The 22,060-nt window shown below is 40.2% G+C and overlaps 1 long non-coding RNA gene across 2 annotated transcripts in view; it reads right to left on the reverse strand.

Moving 5' to 3' along the window:
• Positions 1-22,060, reverse strand: part of LOC105052289 (uncharacterized) — a 90,550-nt gene that overhangs the window by 50,258 nt on the left and 18,232 nt on the right. Inside the window, exon 3 of one of the 2 annotated variants that reach the window (XR_012134962.1) lies at positions 8,950-9,229. The exons of the other annotated variant lie outside the window; for it this stretch is intronic. This is a non-coding gene — a long non-coding RNA (uncharacterized lncRNA). Of the gene's footprint in view, positions 1-8,949; positions 9,230-22,060 lie in introns of those variants that run through there. 2 annotated transcript variants of the gene reach the window in all.

A 22,060-nucleotide genomic window follows, 5' to 3' on the forward strand; every position in this document is an offset into this window, starting at 1 on the left:
GCCCAACTATCAAGACCCAAGTCCAAGCCCAAAAAAAAAAAAAAAGAAACAGGAGAAATCGAGAAGAAGACTCCTGATAGGAGTCTTCTTCTCTGATGAAACCACGGTGATCGGGAGTCCTAGGACCACCAGGAGTCCTAGGGCTCTCTATAAAAAGGCTATCCCCTTCCTTAGAAGCCCTCCATCGGTCCTTTTTCCCTCTCTTCGTCCCTGATTTCTCCGATTGGAGCCGCGGATACTTGTTTCGTGCTCACCGCGATTGCTCGCCGGTGGGGTCACCGGAGGCCGAAGTAAGCTTTCCTCCTCTTCCTCTCTTCTTTCTCCTTCTTTCCGTGCCTCTGTGCATGACTGCTAGCGATGGATGTCACCGATTTTTGTCGGAGAAGGGACCCCTATTTGGTCTCTTCTTTCCTTTGGTTTTCCGACGTCGGCGATCACAACCGACCGCCGGCCATGCCTCTTCGAACTCGAGAGAGTTGCCCCCCTTCTGCCGCTGGCCTTTGCCATGTCGGTCGTGGCCTGAACGGTCGGTCAAGGGACGGGACCTGTCGGTCCCCTGTTTCGACCAGGAAGGAACCCGAGAAAAAAAAAAGAAGAAAAGAAAAGAAAAAGAAGAAAAAGAGAAAAGAAAATTAAAAAAAAAGAGAGAAAAAGAAAGGGAGAGAGAAACTTTCTCTCTCTGCTCTCTCTCTTAGATTTTTAGGATTTATGAAATAAAAAAAAAAGAAAAAAATAATATAATAATAATAATTAAAAAAATATAAGAAGAGTTTTCATGGATCAATCCAAAAATCCTGGACGTTGTCGTCTAGTTAATCCATGTGAGGACATTGAATTTTAATAAATTTTAATTTTTTAATTCAATAAAATTTTGATCAAAAATATGATATTTGACGTACCAGGTCCGGAGAAGGGCTTTCAAGATTTTTAAAATTTCTAGTTTGAGTTTTCTTTTGAGGTAAGTAGTGTTTACTTTTATTGAATTTATCTGATAAATTATAAATTTTGAATTAAATAAATTCATGACATGCTTGTGATTGAAAATATTTATTGAAAATAATTATTGAAATTATTTATGATTGAAGTTATTTGTTAAAATTATTTATGATTGAAGTTATTTATTGAAAAAAATCATTATGATGATGTATGATCATAAAGAATGATATGATTAATTTGACTCGAATATCATTTATTTATATTATTTTTAAAAATAATATATGAATTGAAAGATGATATAAATTTGACAACCTGACTATGTAAAGGATCCCGCCAATGGGGGCATATATGTTGACAATTGATTGTTCTGAGAGTTTATATCGCCAGCGAGACCAATGACATATCGCCAGAGAGACCAGCGACAAACCACCAGCGAGACCAGCGGTTCCAAAAGACTTGGCTGCCAGATGATTCGCAGCCTATCGCAAGCAGATACGCGGTATTATGACCCTGCCACAGGAAAAATATAGTCATGGTTGGTAAAAAAAAAACTTAAGAAATTGATGAATTTAAGATGATAAGCATAATTTAAAATTATGATGAATTAAAATTTTATATATGATTGATAGTATGATTATGATTTTATGAATTTATATATTGATTTTATTATTATCAGTAAACCGACATGTATAGTATTATTGTCTGATTTATTCAGTTAAAGGTATACACTGCTTACTGGGCTATTTAGCTCATGATGAGTTTTATATTTTTCTTTACATATCTAAAAAATTAACATGATGCAGAATTTCGGTTGGGAGAGCGATTAGAGATGGAGTTAGCTCATTTGATTTAGGATTTTCTCAAAATTGATTCAAGACTTTTATTTTAAGTGTTGACTTTGTCAGACAATTATTTTTCTTTTGGACACTGAGTTTTGATTTGTTAATTGAACTAAGGTTTGATTGTTAAAAATTAAAAAATTATTTAACTTTATGTATAAGATATCATGATGAGATGCCTTGCATGCTTATGGAAAAAGTTTTCTATGAGTATGCGGCGGTTGCCATGACCCTCGATTCACAATCTCAGGTCGGAGGCGTGACAATTAATATGGTATCCAAGCATAAGTAGATAGATAAAGACATATAAAATAGAATGAGCGAGTGATGGGTAGATACTAAGAAATTTGAGAGGTTAGTTATGATGATTATGATCTGACCTGTCTCAAGTAAGTTTATAACTTTATTAAGAATAAGTTATTATCTCAAATTTGTCATAGATCAAAATGCCTCCACGACGAACAAAGAATACTCAAAAAGCAGTATGAGGGACAACAAATCTACTTGGTGATAACACTTCCCAATTGAATAGCGGCACATCTCAGCAGGAGGGAATCCTTGATCCTATCGAAAATACTAGGACAATATAGGAGGAACCGAACATGACTCAACTAATGCAAACTTTGATCAGAGTAGTTCAAACACAACAACAGTTACTTCAACAACGACATGTACAGCCACGTCAGCATTTTCCACCGACACCTGGACATGGAGAACATCCAATGCAAAAAAACAATATCGTCGAATTTAAGAAGCTAGCCCCTCCAGCCTTCAAAGGGACCATCGAGCCACTGAAAGCAGATAACTGGATTATGGAAATGGAGAAGGCATTTGCCGTGCAAGAATGCCATGATGAAGAGAAGATCCGCTACACAGCATATCTGTTACAAGGCGAGGCATACAACTAGTGGCGTATACTTGAACAAAAATATGAACACGATAGGATACCACTCACTTGGGAGAGATTTCAAGATGAATTCTTTGACAAGTACTTTCCTTGAAGTGTCAGAATAGAGAAAGAGCAGGAGTTCATTCATCTGAAACAGGGGAACAGATCCATTGCAGAATATGAAGCTAAATTCACGGAGTTAGCCAAGTTTATTCCAAGATTAGTTGAGATTGAGCAAGACAGAGTACATAAATTTGAAATGGGATTGAAGACAGAAATTAGAAAATAAATTGTACCTTATGAGTTAACTACTTATGCCTCAGTTGTGAATAAAGCTCTAATAATTGAGAGAAAAGTTAATGAAGCACATGCGGAGAGAGAACGGAATCAGAAGAAGAAAAATAGGTTTGGTGGAACTCAAGGACGAAATCAAAACAATAAGGGTCCAGCAAAGAAGCCAGCAAATGATAAGAATCGTGAGAATGAGGCAGCTAGATGTTCGAGATGTGGTCGAAGAGAACATGAGTCTTCTAATTGCCCATGGAATATTGGTTCTTATTTTAGCTGTGGACAGAAAGGACACAAGATTGCAGATTGCCCCCTGAGAAATGAGAATAGACCCACACAAACAAAGGATGGAGGTCAAAGGTCGAAAACTCAAGGAAGGATCTATGCACTCACACAACAGGATGCTCAGGCCTCTAATGCTATGGTGACAGGTATCATTCCTGTATCTGGTATTCATACTTCAGTTTTGTTTGATTTTGGTGCTACACACTCCTTTATATCCACTACTTTTATTAGACAACATGATATAGTATGTGAACCTATGAAAACCAAATTACATGTTGAGATACCAGTACGTGGTATTTTGAGTACCAAAAATGTGTGCAAGTCATGTAGTATCAGAATAGGAGAAAGAGAATTACCGACAGATTTGGTGGTCCTAGATATGCATGATTTCGATATCATTCTAGGAATGGATTGGCTTGCTACTTATCATGCCTCTGTGGATTGTCATGGAAAGAGAGTGAACTTTCAAATATCGAAAGAATTAATATTCAGTTTTGATGGAAGTACAGAAACCATCCCTCCACATATTATTTCATTTGTGCAAGCTAGACAGATGCTAAGAAAGGGATGTAGAGGTTACCTAGTATCAAAAAAAAATAAAGAACATGATAAATTGAAGTTACAGGATATTTCTATCATAAATAAATTTTCGGATGTATTCATTGATGATTTAACCAGACTACCACCAGACAGAGAAATTGAATTTACCATGAGTTGGCACCCAATACTGGTCTGATTTCTAAAGCTCCTTACCGAATGGCCCCTATGGAGTTGAAGGAGTTAAAAGATCAATTACAGGATTTGTTGGATAAAAGTTTTATAAGGCCTAGTGTATCTCCTTAGGGAGCTCCAGTCTTATTTGTGAAGAAGAAAGATGGTAGTATGAGGCTTTGTATCGACTATAGAGAGTTGAATAAGAATACTATCAAAAATAAGTATCCTCTACCTCGAATCGATGATTTGTTTGATCAGCTGCAAAGTGCACAAGTCTTTTCTAAAATTGATCTTCGTGCAGGATATCATCAGTTAAAAATCAAAATAGAGGACATACCAAAGACTGCATTTAGAACTCGTTATGGACATTATGAATTTCTAGTGATGCCATTTGGGTTAACCAATGCTCCAGCGGCCTTTATGGATTTAATGAACAGAATATTCAAATCCTATCTTGATAAGTTTGTTGTCGTATTTATTGACGATATCTTGATATATTCAAAGAGCAAATTGGAGTATGAAGAATATTTACGGTGTGTACTACAAATATTGAAGAAAGAAAAGCTTTATGCCAAATTTAAGAAGTGTGAATTTTGGTTGGACAAAATAGTCTTTTTAGGACACATCGTGTCTAAAGATGAAATTTCTGTGGATCCAACAAAAGTGGAAGCTGTGATGCAGTGGAACAGACCTACAAATATTTCTGAGATTCGAAGCTTTTTGGGAATGGCAGATTATTACAGACGATTTGTAGAAGGATTCTCCCACATAGCTGCATCTTTGACTCGTCTTACTCAAAAAGGGGTTAAATTTGAGTGGACCGAAGATTGTGAACAGAGTTTTCAAGAGTTAAAACAATGATTAGTTTTAGCCCCTATCCTTACTATACCAACAGGAGATAAAGGATTCACAATATATAGTGATGCATCTAAAAAGGGACTCGGCTGTGTATTGATGCAACATGGTAAGGTAGTGGCCTACGCCTCAAGACAATTGAAACCATATGAACAGAATTATCCGACACATGATTTGGAATTAGCTGCAGTGATTTTTGTCCTAAAAATTTGGAGACATCACTTATACGGTGCACAGTGTGAAGTGTTTACTGATCATAAGAGTTTGAAGTATATTTTTACGCAGAAGGAATTAAACATGAGACAGAGAAGGTGGTTAGAACTGTTGAAAGATTATGATTTAATAATACATTATCATCCCGAAAAAGCTAATGTCGTTGCTGATGCCCTTAGTAGAAAATCTATGGAAAATTTGGCGGTTTTAATCACACATCAAAGTCAATTATTCGAGGATATAAGAAAATTAGAATTAGACATCCGAATATATGACTCAACAGTACAATTAGCCAACATGAGGGTTCAGCCAACACTCATTGAAAGAATTATAGTTGCCCAGAATGATGATCCACAACTAATGAAAATAAGGAAATCAATGGAAGCTGGTGTTCAATCTGAATTCAAGATACATGATGATGGTTCATTGAGGTTCGAAAACAGAATTTGTGTACCCAATGATTCAGTACTCAAACATGAAATACTGCAGGAAGCACATCAGACCGGTTATACAGTTCATTCAGGAGGTACTAAGATGTATAGAGACTTAAAGAAAATGTACTGGTGGAATAATAAGAAGAGAGAGATCGCTCAATTCGTGGCTCAATGTTTGGTGTGTCAACAAGTTAAAGCTGAACATCAGAGACCTGCGGGACTACTTCAACCTCTTGATATTTCAGTATGGAAGTGGGAACATATCACTATGAATTTTGTAACTAGACTACCTAAGACTCCAAGTAAAAATGATGCAGCCTGGGTGATTGTGGACCGATTGACAAAGTCTGCACACTTTCTACCAATTAGAGTTGGATTTACTTTGGAAAGACTAGCAAAATTATATATGAAAGAAATTGTAAGGCTACATGGAATTTCAATGACCATCGTATCGGATCGAGATACCAGATTTGTATCACAATTTTGGAAGAGCTTACACAAGGCATTAGAAACAAAATTAAACTTCAGTACAGCTTTTCATCCACAGACTGATGGTCAGTCAGAGAGAACTATTCAGATCTTAGAAGATATGTTGAGAACCTGTATTTTAGATATAAAAAGTTCATAGGATGAGCATCTACCTTTGATTGAGTTCGCTTATAGTAACAGTTATTAGGCCAGCATTGGTATGGCACCTTATGAAGCATTATATGATAGAAGATATCGATCACCGATTCACTGGGATGATATTGGTGAGCAGAGAATATTGGATCCCGAACTTGTTCAACAAGCAGTCGAGAAGATTCAATTAATTAATGAACGACTTCGGACAGCACAAAGCAGACAGAAAAGTTATGCAGATAACAGGAGACGAAAATTAGAATTTCAAATTGGTAACCATGTATTTCTCAAAGTGTCTCCTTCAAAAGGAGTCTCAAGATTTGGCATTCGTGGCAAATTGAATCCTAGATATGTGGATCCATTTGAGATTTTGGAAAAAATTGGTGAGATGGCTTATAGACTTGCCTTACCACCTTCACTTGCAGGAGAACATAATGTTTTTCATGTTTCTATGTTAAAGAAATATTTACCAGACCCAAGTCGCATCGTGAAACTTGAACCCTTGCAAGCTAGAAAAGATCTATCATATGAAGAATATCCGATACAAATCGTGGACCGTAAAGAACAAGTGCTGAGACATCACAACATTCCTTATATCAAGGTACAGTGGAGTCTACATTCGAAAAGAGAAGCTACTTGGGAACTAGAGGAAGAAATGAAGCAAAAGTATCCCCAGCTCTTCGAGACCACAGGTATAAAAAATTTCGAGGACGAAATTTTTTTTAGGGGTGAAGAATGTTATAGCCCAAGCCCAAGCCCAACTATCAAGATCCAAGCCCAAGCCCAAAAAAAAAAAAACAGAAACAGGGAAAATCAGGAAGAAGACTTTTGATAGGAGTCTTCTTCTCCGATGAAACCATGATGATCGGGAGTCCTAGGACCACCAGGAGTCCTAGGGCTCTCTATAAAAAGGCTCTCCCCTTCCTTAGAAGCCCTCCATCGATCCTTTTTCCCTCTCTTCGTCCCTGATTTCTCTGATTGGAGCCACGGATACTTGTTTCGTGCTCGTCGTGATTGCTCGTCGGCGGGGTCACCGGAGGGCGAAGTAAGATTTTCTCCTCTTTTTCTCTTCTTTCTCCTTCTTTTCGTGCCTCTGTGCACGACTGTCGGCGACGGGTGTCGCCGATTCAGAGAAGGGACCCCTGTTTGGTCTCTTCTTCCCTTTGGTTTTTCGGTGCCGGTGATCACAACCGACCGTCGGTCTTGCCTCTCCGAACTTGAGAGAGTTTCCCCCCTTCTGCCGCTGGCATTCACCATGTCGGCCATGGCCTGAACGGCCGGTCAAAGGAGGGGACCTGCCGGTCTCCTGTTTCGGCCAGGAAGGAGCCCGAGAAAAAAAAAAAGAAGAAAAGAAAAGAAAAGAAAAGAAAAAGAAGAAAAAGAGAAAAAAAATTAAAAAAAAAAGAGAAAAAAAGAAAGGGAGAGAGAAACTTTCTCTCTCTGCTCTCTCTTAGATTTTTAAGATTTATGAAATTAAAAAAATATATATATAATAATAATAATTAAAAGAAATATAAGAAGAGTTTCTATGGATCAATCCGAAAATCCTGGACGCTGTCGTCTAGTTAATCCATGTGAGGACATTGAATTTTAACAAATTTTAATTTTTTAATTCGATAAAATTTTAATCAAAAATATGATATTTGATGTACCAGGTCCGGAGAAGGATTTTCAAGATTTCTAGAATTTCTAGTTTGAATTTTCTTTTGAGGTAAGTAGTGTTTACTTTTATTGAATTTATCTGGTAAATTATAAATTCTGAATTAAATAAATTCATAGCATGCTTATGATTGAAAATATTTATTGAAAATAATTGTTGAAATTATTTATGATTGAAGTTATTTGTTGAAATTATTTATGATTGAAGTTATTTGTTGAAAAAAATTATTATGATGATGTATGATCATAAAGAATGATATGATTGATTTGATTTGAATATCATTTATTTATATTATTTTTGAAAATAATATATGAATTGGAAGATGATATGAATTTGACAACCTGACTATGTAAAGGACCCCGCCAATGGAGGCATATATGTTGGCAATTGATTTTTTTGACGATTTATGTCGCCAGCGAGACCAGCGACATGTCGCCAGAGAGACCAACGACAAACCGCCAGCGAGACTAGCAGTTCCAAAGTACTTGGCTGTCAGATGATTCGCAGCCTACCGCAAGCAGATACGCGGTATTATGACCTGCCACAGGAAAAATGTGGTCATAGTCATGGTTGGTAAAAAAAAAGAACTTAAGAAATTGATGAATTTAAGATGATAAGCATAATTTGAAATTATGATGAATTGAAATTTTATATATGATTGATAGTATGATTATGATTTCATGAATTTACATATTGATTTTGTTATTATCAGTAAACCTACATGTACAGTATTATTGTCTGATTTATTCAGTTAAAGGTATACACTGCTTACTGGGCTATTTAGCTCATGATGAGTTTTATATTTTTCTTTACAGATCCAGAAAATTAGCATGATGCGGGATTTCGGTTGGAAGAGCGATTAGAGATGGAGTTAGCTCATTTAATTTAAGATTTTCTCAGAATTGATTCAAGACTTTTATTTTAAGTGTTGACTTTGTTAGACAATTATTTTTCTTTTGGATACTGAGTTTTGATTTGTTAATTGAACTAAGATTTGATTGTTAAAAATTAAAAAATTATTTAACTTTATGTGTAAGATATCATGATGAGATACCTTGCATGCTTATGGAAAAAGTTTTCTATGAGTATGCGACGGTTGCCATGACTCTCGATTCACAATCTCGGATCGGAAGCGTGACAATTGGTGAGACAACTATTCATGAATTTTTCTCTCAATATATGGTGACAATTTTCAAAGTTGCACTATTTTCAATCTGCAAGTTAAGTGATAATTTTTGTGCACATAATGAGTGTCATATAACATTATTCATTTTGCATTTATCTCATATTAATCAAGGCTAAAAATTAATTTACATGATGAAATTACTCTTGCAGCATATTTTGATTGAACACATCATCCAATAGTTAGTTCTTGATATAGTAAAACTATGATTAACAAACTGATAACTTTCGATGCTTTGGACGTCTATTAGCATGTCCTCAATTGCTTGCGGAAAATCCGGGACCGCTCTAACTTGTTCATAAGATCCTCCAACTACGACAAAAAGTGTAACCACCGGTGAGTGCAAGATCCGATTTAGGGTCGGAAGAATGTTCCATCATCAAAAGATTATATAATCTAAATGAAGGGCATTTTGTAGAATGTTCTGTCAATTCAAGATTTATTTTATTCCAATAAAAAGAATCTCATTTGGCTTCCCCATTGTCTTTTCCAAGCTCAAACAGGATATCCCTGGCCTCAAAGTCCTCATGTATATAGAAAAGTATTTAATTAGGGTTGCCTTTCTATATTTTTATAATGCACAAAGTTCTAGTCCATGTTGGGTAATATTAGTTCAAAAGTACCGGTGAATGATAACGATTTGCATGATCAAGATTCATCTTGTAACATATAAACTACTCAATAGATGATGTTACACTATACACACATAAGGATGGCAATGGGTAGGATTTAGGTCAGATAGTATATTACCCATCCCCAAATCCGAACTTAATACCCTATACTCAAACCCTACCCGATACCCAATCGGATAAGAAAAGAAATACCCTTTCCCATACCCAACGGGTTCGGAGATACTCGTAGATAACCCATTTTCCCATACCCAACCCATACCCGTCCCATACCCAACCTATACCCATCCATTCTATACCCAAAAAAAAAGTAAAATAATTTTATGCATATTATCAATCAAAAATAGAATTACCAATTCCATATAAAATATAATTTATGTGTCCAAATTTATAGAAATCAAATATAAAAATAGAATTACATTTAAACATAGAACATATAAACAACCAAAATAAATTTCTACATATTATCAATCAAAATAAAATTACCAATTCAACATAGAATATAATTTATGAGACCAAATTTATAGAAATCAACATAGGAATAGAACTACCATTCAAAATCTAATATAACCATTAAGTTCATTATTTCATCCATGAAAATTTAGTATAATGCTAAAAAAGTAGTGAACTTGAATACTAAACTTCCAAATAATTTCATGAAATGACTGCAACTCCACAAATCATTTAAGGCAAATAGTAAGCTCTGCAACAAGTAATTAAAAAATTAATACATAATTATCCATACCCATAGGTTTGGGTCGGGTTCGGGTTCGGGTTCGGGTTCGGATAGAAAATAGCACTACCCATACTCTACCCATACCCGTACTATAGTTTTCGGGTTTTACCCAAATCCGAACCCAAACCCGGTCAAACCCTATTTTTCGGGTTTGATCGGGTTCAGATAGGATGTATACCCATCGATCGGATCAATTTTGCCATTCCTATACACACATATATATTTGGGTTTATGAATAATTGATATCATTAAAATAGGGTTTGACCGGATTCGGATAGGATGTATACCCATCGGGTCGGATCAATTTTGCCATCCCTATTAACACATATATATTTGGATTTATAAAAATTGATATCATTTATAATTCTTGATTTCTTGATTATCATTTTTTTTGCAAATGCTGCAATATCCATTAGATCGTCAAAAATCACTCATTTCCTCACCAAATTTCATCTAACAATCAAGTGATTTCCACTTAATCATCACTCGTTACATGCAATAAATCTTGATTTTATAATCCATTTACGATGATATGCTCATACAATACTTGATTAATCATTGCTTTGTTTATCTTTATTAAAATAAATAAATATTATGAGGGATGATATTTTTAACCTTACATTGATTCTGAGTCAAAAATGAGTATGATTTATATGGTGTGAATTCTTCTTTTTCGTATAAGATATTTTTTAAAGGATGGAACTGCTCCAAATGGTCAAAGCATACTGAAGCGGCAAATATTATGAGAGGACGACATCTATAGTTCTGCCTCCGTGATCGCAACTGTAAAAATTTATAATTATTTTTTTTTAGTAAATAAGGGTAGGGTTCACATTTAATTTGAGGTCACGTTAAGAGATTGTTTACGAATCTTCCCCACCATCATCCCGCGGAGTTCGCGGTGGTCCGCGTCACGCGCGGGATCAGGGGAGGCGCGACTACGGATACAAGTCATCTCGCCACGTTGCAACTCTGACCAAGACCAAACTAGCCATTTTACTCACCTACGTCACGTTTCTCCCACTATACTAACCACTCCTCCATGCGAATCCGGCCTACAAACAACGGCCAGCCAAAATCTTGCCACAATTCCAACTTCAAGTACTGCTGCATGGTACTATTTCCAGTAGATAAACCAAAAGGCTCTTCCAAATGAAAGGTAAAGAGAAGGGAAAGATGAAGCTCTAAGGCAATGATCAAATTCATAGATTATAGAGTTTATGAGAGAATTTCTAAAACGAAAGGCCCGAAAGCATTTGGTTGCATAGGATTACATGTGTCTTACAACTATGCTTCATTAATGAAACTTAATGGATTATTTCTTCTACTTGTGTGCTGGAAAAAGTGTCATGAAATTTCGCTGTCTATGCGGATCGGGTATATCAAATATTGTCTCAAAATGTTGACGTCTGATGGTTATTTGAGATAGCATAAGGTATATATTAGGATTTGACACCTCAAGATTCAGCCCACATTGAGCCCACAACGAGGTTCGCGGCGAAAAACGGAGTCCAACGAGACCAAGATCACTTGAAACGGAGCTCGGATGGAGGAGATACGAGCTTTTGAAGTCGGCACGAGATTCGATGCGGCGGAGGACCACCGGCGACCGGCGGCGGGACGCGCGACCCAGGCCCGCACGGGATGCGTGACCCAAGCCCGCAGCCCAGGCGGGCGGGCGGCCCAGGTGGGTGTGCGACCCAGCCTGGCGCGCGGCCCAGGCGTGCGCAGGCTCGCGCACAGGCGCGGCCGGCCCAGGCCCAGGCGGCCTGCTGGCCCCTTTGCCCCGGTCCACCATGGACCAGGCGGTCCACGGCTGGGCCTGTGGACCGCGTGGGCGTTTCCCACGCGTTTCTCGCGGTCCACGATACTATTCCGTGGACCGGAGCACGATCGAAGGGCCCAGGTGGCTCCCGATCTTGATCCGACGGTCTGGGACGTGATTTGGGTTGATCAAGGAGTCCTAATCATGATCTAAGTCGTGATTAAGGTCTATAAAAAGCCCTGTGACGAACAGTGAAGCGAGTGGATCGATTTTTCGCACCGTACGAAGCCTGTACGGAACCCAAGAGAAGAGAGAGGCGGACGTGCTGAGAGAGAAGGAGCAGGAGGCTCCTGGACAGCGGTCGCCAGGCACTTCAGGGGTTCAGGGGGTCTTCCAAGAGAGAGAGCTTTTGTGAGGGGAACTTCAGGTGAGAGAGAATTGGATGTACAAGGGTTGAGGGTGAGGTCTCCTCTTGTAAATTTTTTTTTTCATAGTGAAGTTTGCATGCCCCATGGAGGCGAGCCCTTTTGTGGCTGATCCACATATTTTGATTGTTTTTTTTTTTTGTTTTGTTTCTTCTTTCTTCCTGCTGCATCGCGTGGTACTGAAAAGATCTTGGGAGGTGGTGTCCTGGCCAGACATCCACCCAACAAGTGGTATCAGAGCAAGATGGTACAAGGACGCAGATTGCAGTGGTGGTGAGCAAGACTGAAGATGGAGAAAACAGAAACAATCAAGATGGAGATCAACAAGTTCGATGGTAAGAGCAATTTCTCCTTATGGCAGGCAAGGGTGAAGGACGTACTCATCCAACAGGGGTTGATCGATGCTCTCTTGTGCGATGAGAAGCTTACCACCATGGAGGTGCGGGATTGGAAATGGCTACAGATGCAGGCAGTGAGTACCATCCGCATGTACCTGACGGATGAGGTGGTGATCCATGTGCTGAGCGAGACTTCTCCGACGATGCTGTGGTCGAAGCTAGAGGAGTTGTACATGGCGAAGTCTCTCACCAACACTCTTTTCCACTGGAGGCAGTTTTACCAACTGCGGATGATTGAGGGACAGAGCGTGCAGAAGCATCTGAGCCACTTCCAGAAGATCCTCACCGACCTTCTCAGCGTTGGCGAGAACGTTGAGGAGAAGACCAGGGTGCTAGTTTTGCTGGCGTCGCTTTCCCCTTCGTACGAGTCCTTGGTGACTGCTCTTCTAATGGGGAATAGCACTATCAAGATGGACGAGGTTACCGCGGCGATACTCCAGAACGAGGTTTTCAGGAGGGAGAACCCAGCTTCGAGCTCAGGTGGCGGTAGTTCAGCTTTGGTGGCTTCTGGAAGAGCAGGAGGCGGTAGACGGAGCGACAGGAGATCGCAACGAGGGTGGTCCAAGTCCAAGAGGGACTTGAGCAAAACCAGGTGTTACCGGTGTGAAGAGTTAGGGCATCTAGCCAGAGATTGCCCTCAACTGAAAAATCGGACGGTGGCTGCTGTAGCGACGGCCGGCAGCGATTTAGATGGAGATGTCCTGGAGATATCTGACGAGGTATCTACTTCTTTCCAGCAGTGGATATTAGATTCTGCATGCCCCTATCATGTATGTTGCAGAGAGGAGCAGTTTGACTTCCTGGAGAACAGTGAGGGCACTGTATATCTGCCGGATGGATTGAGCTGTGCGATCAAAGGCATTAGGATGGTCAGCTGGAGGACACATGATGGTGTAGTGAGGAGATTGGGGGAGGTCCGATACATATCCGATTTCAGACGGAATCTTATCTCACTTAGCAGACTGGATTCGAGAGGCTACAGGACGGTAGCTGGTGGAGGAATCTTGAGGGTGCTACGTGGCGATAGGATTGTGCTGGAGGAGAAGAAGGGGAGTAGAGGATATTATTACCTGGCGGGGAGCTAAGTACGAGGTGGAGCTTTGGGAGCCAGGTGGAGCCCAGAGCGAGGTGGAGCTCCAGGAGGCGGATCGGGCACGAGACATGAGACTCGGGAGGACGAGAGGCGACTTCGCAAGGTAAGATTCCTATTGCCGCAGGACGATGCCCCGAGCAGGTCTTAGGTCAGGAGGAGCACAGCATACGACAGAGATGGGATCGAGCAGCCTGGCTTGACTCCCATGTTTGCCCATCCATAATCAGCAGGCGATTGCCCTAGGGCATGGGGGCGAGGAGATCCAGAAGCTCTTGGAGTTTGGAGGAGGCCGAATATCGAGTCGAGGTGGAGATTGTTAGGATTTGACGTTTCGAGATTCAGCCCATATTGAGCCCACAGTGAGGTTCGCGGTGAAAAATGGAGTCTAACGAGACCAAGATCACCTGAAATGGAGCTCGAATGGAGGAGATACGAGCTTTTGAAGTCGGCACGAGATTCGAGGTGGTGGAGGACCACCGGTGATCGGCGGCAGGCGGCAGCGGCGCGGCCGCAGGCGGCGGCGTGCGGGACGTGCGACCCAGGCCCGCGGCCCGGGCGGGCGGGCGGCCCAGGCGGGCGCGCGGCCCAGGCCCAGGCGGGCATAGGCTCGCGCGCAGGCGCGGCCCAGGCCCGCGCGCACTGCCGGCCCAGGCCCAGGCGACCTGCTGGCCCCTTTGCCCCGGTCCACCGTGGACCGGGCGGTCCACGGCTGGGCCTGTGGACTGCATGGGCGTTTCCCACGCATTTCTCGCGGTCCACGATACTATTCCGTGGACCGGAGCATGATCGAAGGGCCCAAGTGGCTCCCGATCTTGATCCGACGGTCTGGGACGTGATTTGGGTTGATTAAGGAGTCCTAATCATGATCTAAGTCGTGATTAAGGTCTATAAAAAGCCCTGTGACGAACAGTGAAGCGAGTGGATCGATTTTTCGTACCGTACGAAGCCTGTACAGAATCCAAGAGAAGAGAGAGGCGGATGCGCTGAGAGAGAAGGAGAAGGAGGCTCCTGGACAGCAGTCACCAGGCACTTCAGGGGTTCAGGGGGTCTTCCAAGAGAGAGAGAGCTTTTGTGAGGAGAACTTCAGGTGAGAGAGAATTGGGTGTACAAGGGTTGAGGGTGAGGTCTCCTCTTGTAAAATTTTTTTTTCATAGTGAAGTTTGCATACCCCGTGGAGGTGAGCCCTTTTGTGGCTGATCCACGTATTTTAATTATTTTTTTTCTTTTATTTTGTTTCTTCTTTCTTCCTGCTGCATCGCGTGGTACTGAAAAGATCTTGGGAGGTGGTGTCCTGGCCAGACATCCATCCAACAGTATATATATAGACTTGTCCAATATATGTTAACGCTGCTTATCAATTTGATTAATAATTTTATTCCTCATGGAATTAATGTAAATTTTTGATATATATATATATATATATATATATATATATATATATATATATGTATATATATGTATATATATATATATATATATATATATATATATATATAGTCGGGCTTAAATCATATCGATTGAATTTGGACTTAGATCCGATCAGATCCAAACTCTATAATAAGTGTCCTATATCGATGATCCAAATCGTTGAATATAATCTAATATCTCAAAACTACTTATATACAAAAAATCATATGATTTGAAAACTCTTAGCCTATGCATCAAGTAGTCAAAAATTGAAAAATTAAAGTAGATATATTTTTTGACCACTTGATATATAGACTAGAGATCTTCAAATTATATAATTTTTGGTGTGCAAATACTTCTGAAATGGTAGATCACATCAAATGGCTTGGATCATTACTATAAGATTTTCGTTGTCCAATTTTGACCTGACCAGATCTGAGTCCAAATCCAATCAATCTTATCCAAATCGGCCTATATATATATATATATAGAGAGAGAGAGAGAGAGACTAAGCTCCGATCAATCAAATCCCAGTCTATATCCGGTCGACTCTCCGATCGTTGGATCGGCGTGCATCTCCAAGACTCCCCTAAAAAGCAAATGGAGGACTTTCCTTGCCCGTTAGCTATTCTGGCATTGTTTAAAAAATAAAAGAAGATGCGACGGAGAAAGCATGCATTGACTGCAACACAATGTCACCCTCCCCCTCTCATTATGCTACAGTGCTGAAGGCACTTTCATGAACCATGAAGGTGCCTTCATTCACCATAAAAAAAATACGACTGAGAGACCCAGCCGCCCCGCACCCGCCCTCTCCAGTTTCCCCCTCGGATCCTCCGCCTTCCTCTTCTCGTGGCCATCGTGCACCCACCCCATCCGGTGCTACCTACAGTTCCGCCGCTCCTCCATGCCATCCCCCCAGCCCCACACCCACCCGTGGTCGCCCTTCCCTCAGGCGCCCATCCCACCACCCTGCCCTTCATCCCTCAGCTCCGTACTTTTCTCACCCTAGAGATTCAATCCACAATAAGCCTAGAACAAGGTCCAAAATGATGAACGGAGTCTACCGAGCCAAAAATATCCCAAATAGAGTCCAGACGGCGAAGATATCCACGAAAGAAGTCCGAAGAAGGTGGAACGGCCCATGGGGCATGGTAGGCCGGTGGAGGCCAATGACGGTGTAGCCAGGCTCAACAGATGCACATGCCTCACCTATATGGAGCACGTAGGTGCCTACATGTAAATTATAGGCAATTATAGGTGCCTATATATGAATTGTAGGCACCTACAATTCACATATAAACGGCTATAATTGAATTGTAAGCACTGATAATTCACATGTAGGTACTACATGCTTCGAGATGAGGCACTTGCACGTCCTTCGGCCCACCACCAGCCTCCGCCGATGGCCTCCTCCACATGTAGGCGCCTACATAAATTATAAGCACCTACAATTCACATATAGGTGTCTACAATTCACATGTAGGTCCTACATGCTCCTAAGCGAAGCGTTCATGCATTCGTTGGACTGGCTGCACCATCGCCAACCTCCGTCGGCCCATCGTCGGTCTCCGCCACCCCGTCGACGGCCTCCTCCACATGTAGGCACCTACATAAATTGTAGGTGTCTACAATTCACATGTAGACGCTATATACTCCTAGACGAGGTGCTCGTGCATTCGTCAGGCCTGGCTGTGCCACCGCCGCCTCGTCGGTGGCCTCCTCCGCATGTAGGCATCTACGTGAATTATAGGTGCCTACATATGAATTGTAGATGCCTACAATTCATATGTACGCCTACATGCAATGAAGAGAGGAAGCACCTTCATAAATCCTTCCAGCTTCCTTCATCAATCTCTTTGATTTTAGACTTAAATTTTGCTGATTTATTAACCCTGTTCCGTGAATGAAGGAGAAAGAAGAAGACATGGGTCCTCTATTTCATGGAGACAAAAAAAAATATTTAGAAAGGCTGAAGACGCCCGTGCACAGCCCTGAAAGCTGTCCGAAATCCATCATGGTGATAGATGATAGCAGTTTCCGTAATCCATGAGACACGATAGGACGTAAGGCCAGCGTGCACCACCATCATCGTCTCTAGTATGGATCAGTATTTATCTTAAAAAGATTCTGATTTATCAGCACTTTATTACACAAACTGCTATCATCTATCACCATGATGGCTTCTGGATAGCTTTCAGAGCTGTGCATGGGCACCTTCAGCCTTTCTGAACATTTTTTTTTATCTCCATATAATAGAGGACCCACGTCCTCTTCTTCCTTTTTTATTCATGGAATGGGGTTAATAAATCAATAAAATTTAAGCCTAAAATCAGAAAGATTGACAAAAAAAACTGGAAAGATTCATGAAGACGCCTTCAGGCACCTCTTCTCTTCATCACATGTAGGCGCACATATGAATTGTAGGCACCTACAATTCACATGTAGGCTCCTATAATTCATATAGGTGCCTACATGCGGCAGAGGCCGGCGACGGTGCAACCAGGCCTGGCAGACGCACAAGCACCTCGTCTAGAAGCATGTAGCACCTACATATGAATTGTAGACGCCTACAATCCAATTGTAGACGCCTATAATTCATGTAGGCATCTACATGTAGAGGAGGCCATCGGTGGGGCAGCGGAGGCCAACGACGGTGCAGTCAAGCCCGACGGATACGCGAGCGCCTCATCTAGGAGCATGTAGCACCTATATGTGAACTGTAGGGACCTACATGTGAACTGTAGGTGGCTACAATTCACATATAGGTACCTACAATTCATGTAGGTGCCTACATGCGGAGGAGGCTACTGGCGAGACGGCGGAGGCTGGTGGCGGGATGGCGGATGTGTGAGCGCCTCGTCTAGGAGCATGTAGCGCCTATACGTGAATTGTAGATGCCTATATGAGAATTGTAGGCGCCTATAATTCACATGTAGGCACCGACAATTGCCTACAATTCACATATAAGCACCTACGTACTCCATGTAGGTGAGGTGCATGCATCCACCGGGCCTAGTTGCACTGTCATCGGCCTCCGCTGCTCCGTCGCATCCCGTGGGCCGTGCCACCTGCTTCGGACTTTTCTCATACATATTTTCACCATCTGGACTCTATTTGAGATGTTTTTGGCTTGTTGAACTCCATTCATCGTCCTGGACCTCGTTCTAGGCTTATTGTGGACCGAATCTCTAAGGTGAGGGAAGCGCGGAGCCACAAAGTAGAGGGCGGGGTGGTGGGACAAGTGTCGGGGGAGGGGAGACCATGGGCAGGCGTGGGGCTGGGGGAATGGCGTGGAGGAGCAGTGGAACCACGGATGGCACCGGATGGGGTGGGTGCAGGGCAGCCGCGGGAAGAGGAAGGTGGGAGGGGGAGGGTGGCGTCACATTGCAGTCAATGTGTGCTTTCTCCGTCACATCTCTCTTTTATTTTTTAAACAATGTCATATCAGCTAATGGGCAAGGAAAATCCTCCATTTGCTTTTTAAGGGAGTTTTAGAGATGCGTGCCGATCCAATGATTGGAGAGTCGATCGGATATAGGCTAGGATCCGATCGATCGGAGCCTAGTCTACCCCAACCCCCCCCCCCTCTCTCTCTCTCTCTCTCTCTCTCTCTCTCTCTCTCTCTCTATATATATATATATATATATATATATATATATATATATATATATATATATATATATATTTGCATTAATTTATGCGATTTCGTATGGTTTTTCTCGTGTTACACTTTTACTGTAACTTCTGTACCTCAATTGGACTAGTCACAGGATGCGGTGAGATTGCTGAAATACTTCTATCAACGAGCATCCCAGCTCCTAAGCATTGAAAAGACCTTGATGAAACAAGACAAATTGCATTACAAGAGGATTTGACTAACAGAGTCAAGAACCACCGGAACTTGCTTTTCCAGCTAGACGATCACCTATAGTTCGTGCATCAGCCATTCTTAGCTGATTGAAGGGAGCATTCAATCTCTTGATATTGATTGATGAGCAAATGATGGTGGGTGAGTGAATCAAACTTTTCAGTTACCTGACAGGACCCATACTTCATCTAATGAGCTATAATTTAAGCTGCAAGGTGAACCCTTTTTTAACCTTTCTTCGATCCTTATTTGTCCATACTTGATGCAAGAAGGAAAAAGGGAATCACCGCCATAAGATCTGATTCTATAATTCGATCCAGTCACTCCTCGTGGCCTCTGTGAGTGTTTCTTATAGCAGCTCAGTAGCTTGACCCAGAGGTTGCCCCCCCCTTTTTTATTTATTAATTTTATTCCTTCATCTTTGATTTCATATATAAAGTTTTTTGCTTCAACAAAGTCACACCCATGGATTATGCAGCTACAGGCATAGCCAGTTACCTCAGCAGCTGGAAACTCCACTCTCATAGGATTCATTATATGTGAGAAGTTCTATAGTGAAAAGAATGCTCATAGCATGTAAAAAATTTAATCTGAATGCAAAAATAAACATACCTCCAACTATTGTTGTTCCAACCCAAAATGAATCAGAGATGAAGAAAATTGCAAGAATACTGGAAAATGAATCCGTTAGATAAAACTACCTTACTTCTATCTTACAAAAGAATACTACAAAAGAATTCTTCTAGTTTATGTCAGAAGATCTCGATGTCTATATTTAATGGAGTGTCGCAGGCTATATTTATAAGCTAGACTAGGGCTCTTTTAGATTAATACAACTTCTTCCTTCCATCAAAGAAGCACAATCATAATGGATTCCTTATTTTGACCTAAGTCTATTTCTATCTCAAAAGAGCTTTAATTATTCATGATCATCTTAATTATCTTAAATTGTCTTTAATGATTAGATTACAAGTGGGTCACATCAAGTCCCTAATATTTGACATGAGTACAACATTCTTCCACTTGGCCCATGTATCACAATCAAGATACTTAATAGATGATAAATAAAACTGTAATATGACCATAAACCAACTCAAGTCAAAACTTCTACTTAAATAAGGAATTCCAATAAATAAATCATATTGGTTATATTCTATAAACTGAATACTCCCTTCCATGTATCACGGTACATGAAACTCTTTATTTAAGTACTTTATATTTTTCTTTATAAATAACTTCCTGTAAGCTATTCATAGTCTAATTTCATAACATGAATTTTATGTACACAAAACAAAAATCATATTCTGTTTTTCTATAAATATCATAAATATTATATAAGAAGTAAATCAAACAAGAATTAAACTAATGATCCATATGATTTTTAAACTGTTTAACCAATAACCCTTTAATCATGGGATGTACGATCATTAATTCAGTACTGATAAGTCGAATATTTACTTCATACTTCTTGACATAATTTTTAATAGCAAGATACTTTATGTCAATGTGCTTGTTACGACTTCTACTTTTATTATTCTTAAAAAAAAATACAGCGAAGTTGTCATAATAAATTTTTATTGACCTTACCATAAAATCGATAACTCTCAAATTGAAAAAAAGATTCTTCATCCATATTGCTTGTGAAGTAGCCTCATAGCATGCAATGAACTATGCTTATATGATAAATGAAGCAACTATGGATTGCTTATTTACTTCTCTAAGATATAGCACCTCCAGCAAGAAAAAAATATATCCTTAAGTAGATTTTCTTGTATCCACACATCTATCAAAATCTGAGCCCACATAATCAACCACTTTTAAGTGATCAATGTGTTTGTAGGTAAGCCTATAATGCTTAGTTCATTATAAATACTACATAACTTTCTTTATAGCTTTCTAATGATTAGGAGTAGAATTGCTTTGATATTTATCCAAAATTTCTACTACATATGCAATATTAAGTCTTGTACAGACCAAGTCTTGTACAGACCTGCACATATATCAAGCTTCCCAATGTAGATGCATATAGAAAGTTCTTCATTTGCTCTTTTTTCAATTTATTTTATCGACATTGATTTTGACTAAATTTGTCATCTTTCATAATGGATGCAATTGTAAAAGTATAATCTATCATTTTAAATATTTTCAAAATCTTTTTAATGTAGGCCATTAAAGATAAATTTAAAATCTTTCATGATTTGTCTCTATGAATCTCCATGCTAATGATATAAGAGGCTTCACCCATATTCTTTATTTCAAAGTTTTGAAAAAAAAAATAGTTTTGTCCCCTTTAGCAAATCAAAATCACTGCTTGCAAGTAATATATCATCTACATATAGGATCAGATATATGTACTTACTTTCACTAATCTTAAGGTATATATATTGATTTATAATATTTTTTATAAAGTTAAAAGAGCTAATAATATCATGAAATTTTACATACTATTGGCGTAGATTTGAGCAACGGACTGGCCGCCCATTACACAGCCCAATCCGATATGAAACGGGTCGTGCCATGCATGACCCATTAGAAGGGGTCAGGCTGGGCTGAGGGTTTGCGGCCCACGATCCAGGCTCGGCACAGCCCGTAAGGGCCTAGGCTAGCACGGCCCGTGGGCCAAGCATGGCCTACGGTCCAGGCTCGGCATGGGCCTGACTCTTTTTTTTGAATTTAAAAAATATATTTTTTTTATAAATTATAAAAGAGTTAAGGAGTAAAACTAAAAATAGATATAATTTTTTTTGTAAAAATAAAAAATCACCTTGCAATGGTAGGGGGTTTAGCGTGGACCCCTATTGATTTATTAATAACAATTA

Source organism: Elaeis guineensis, chromosome 10 (assembly GCF_000442705.2).
Source record: "Elaeis guineensis isolate ETL-2024a chromosome 10, EG11, whole genome shotgun sequence".
Classification (NCBI taxonomy): domain Eukaryota; kingdom Viridiplantae; phylum Streptophyta; class Magnoliopsida; order Arecales; family Arecaceae; genus Elaeis; species Elaeis guineensis.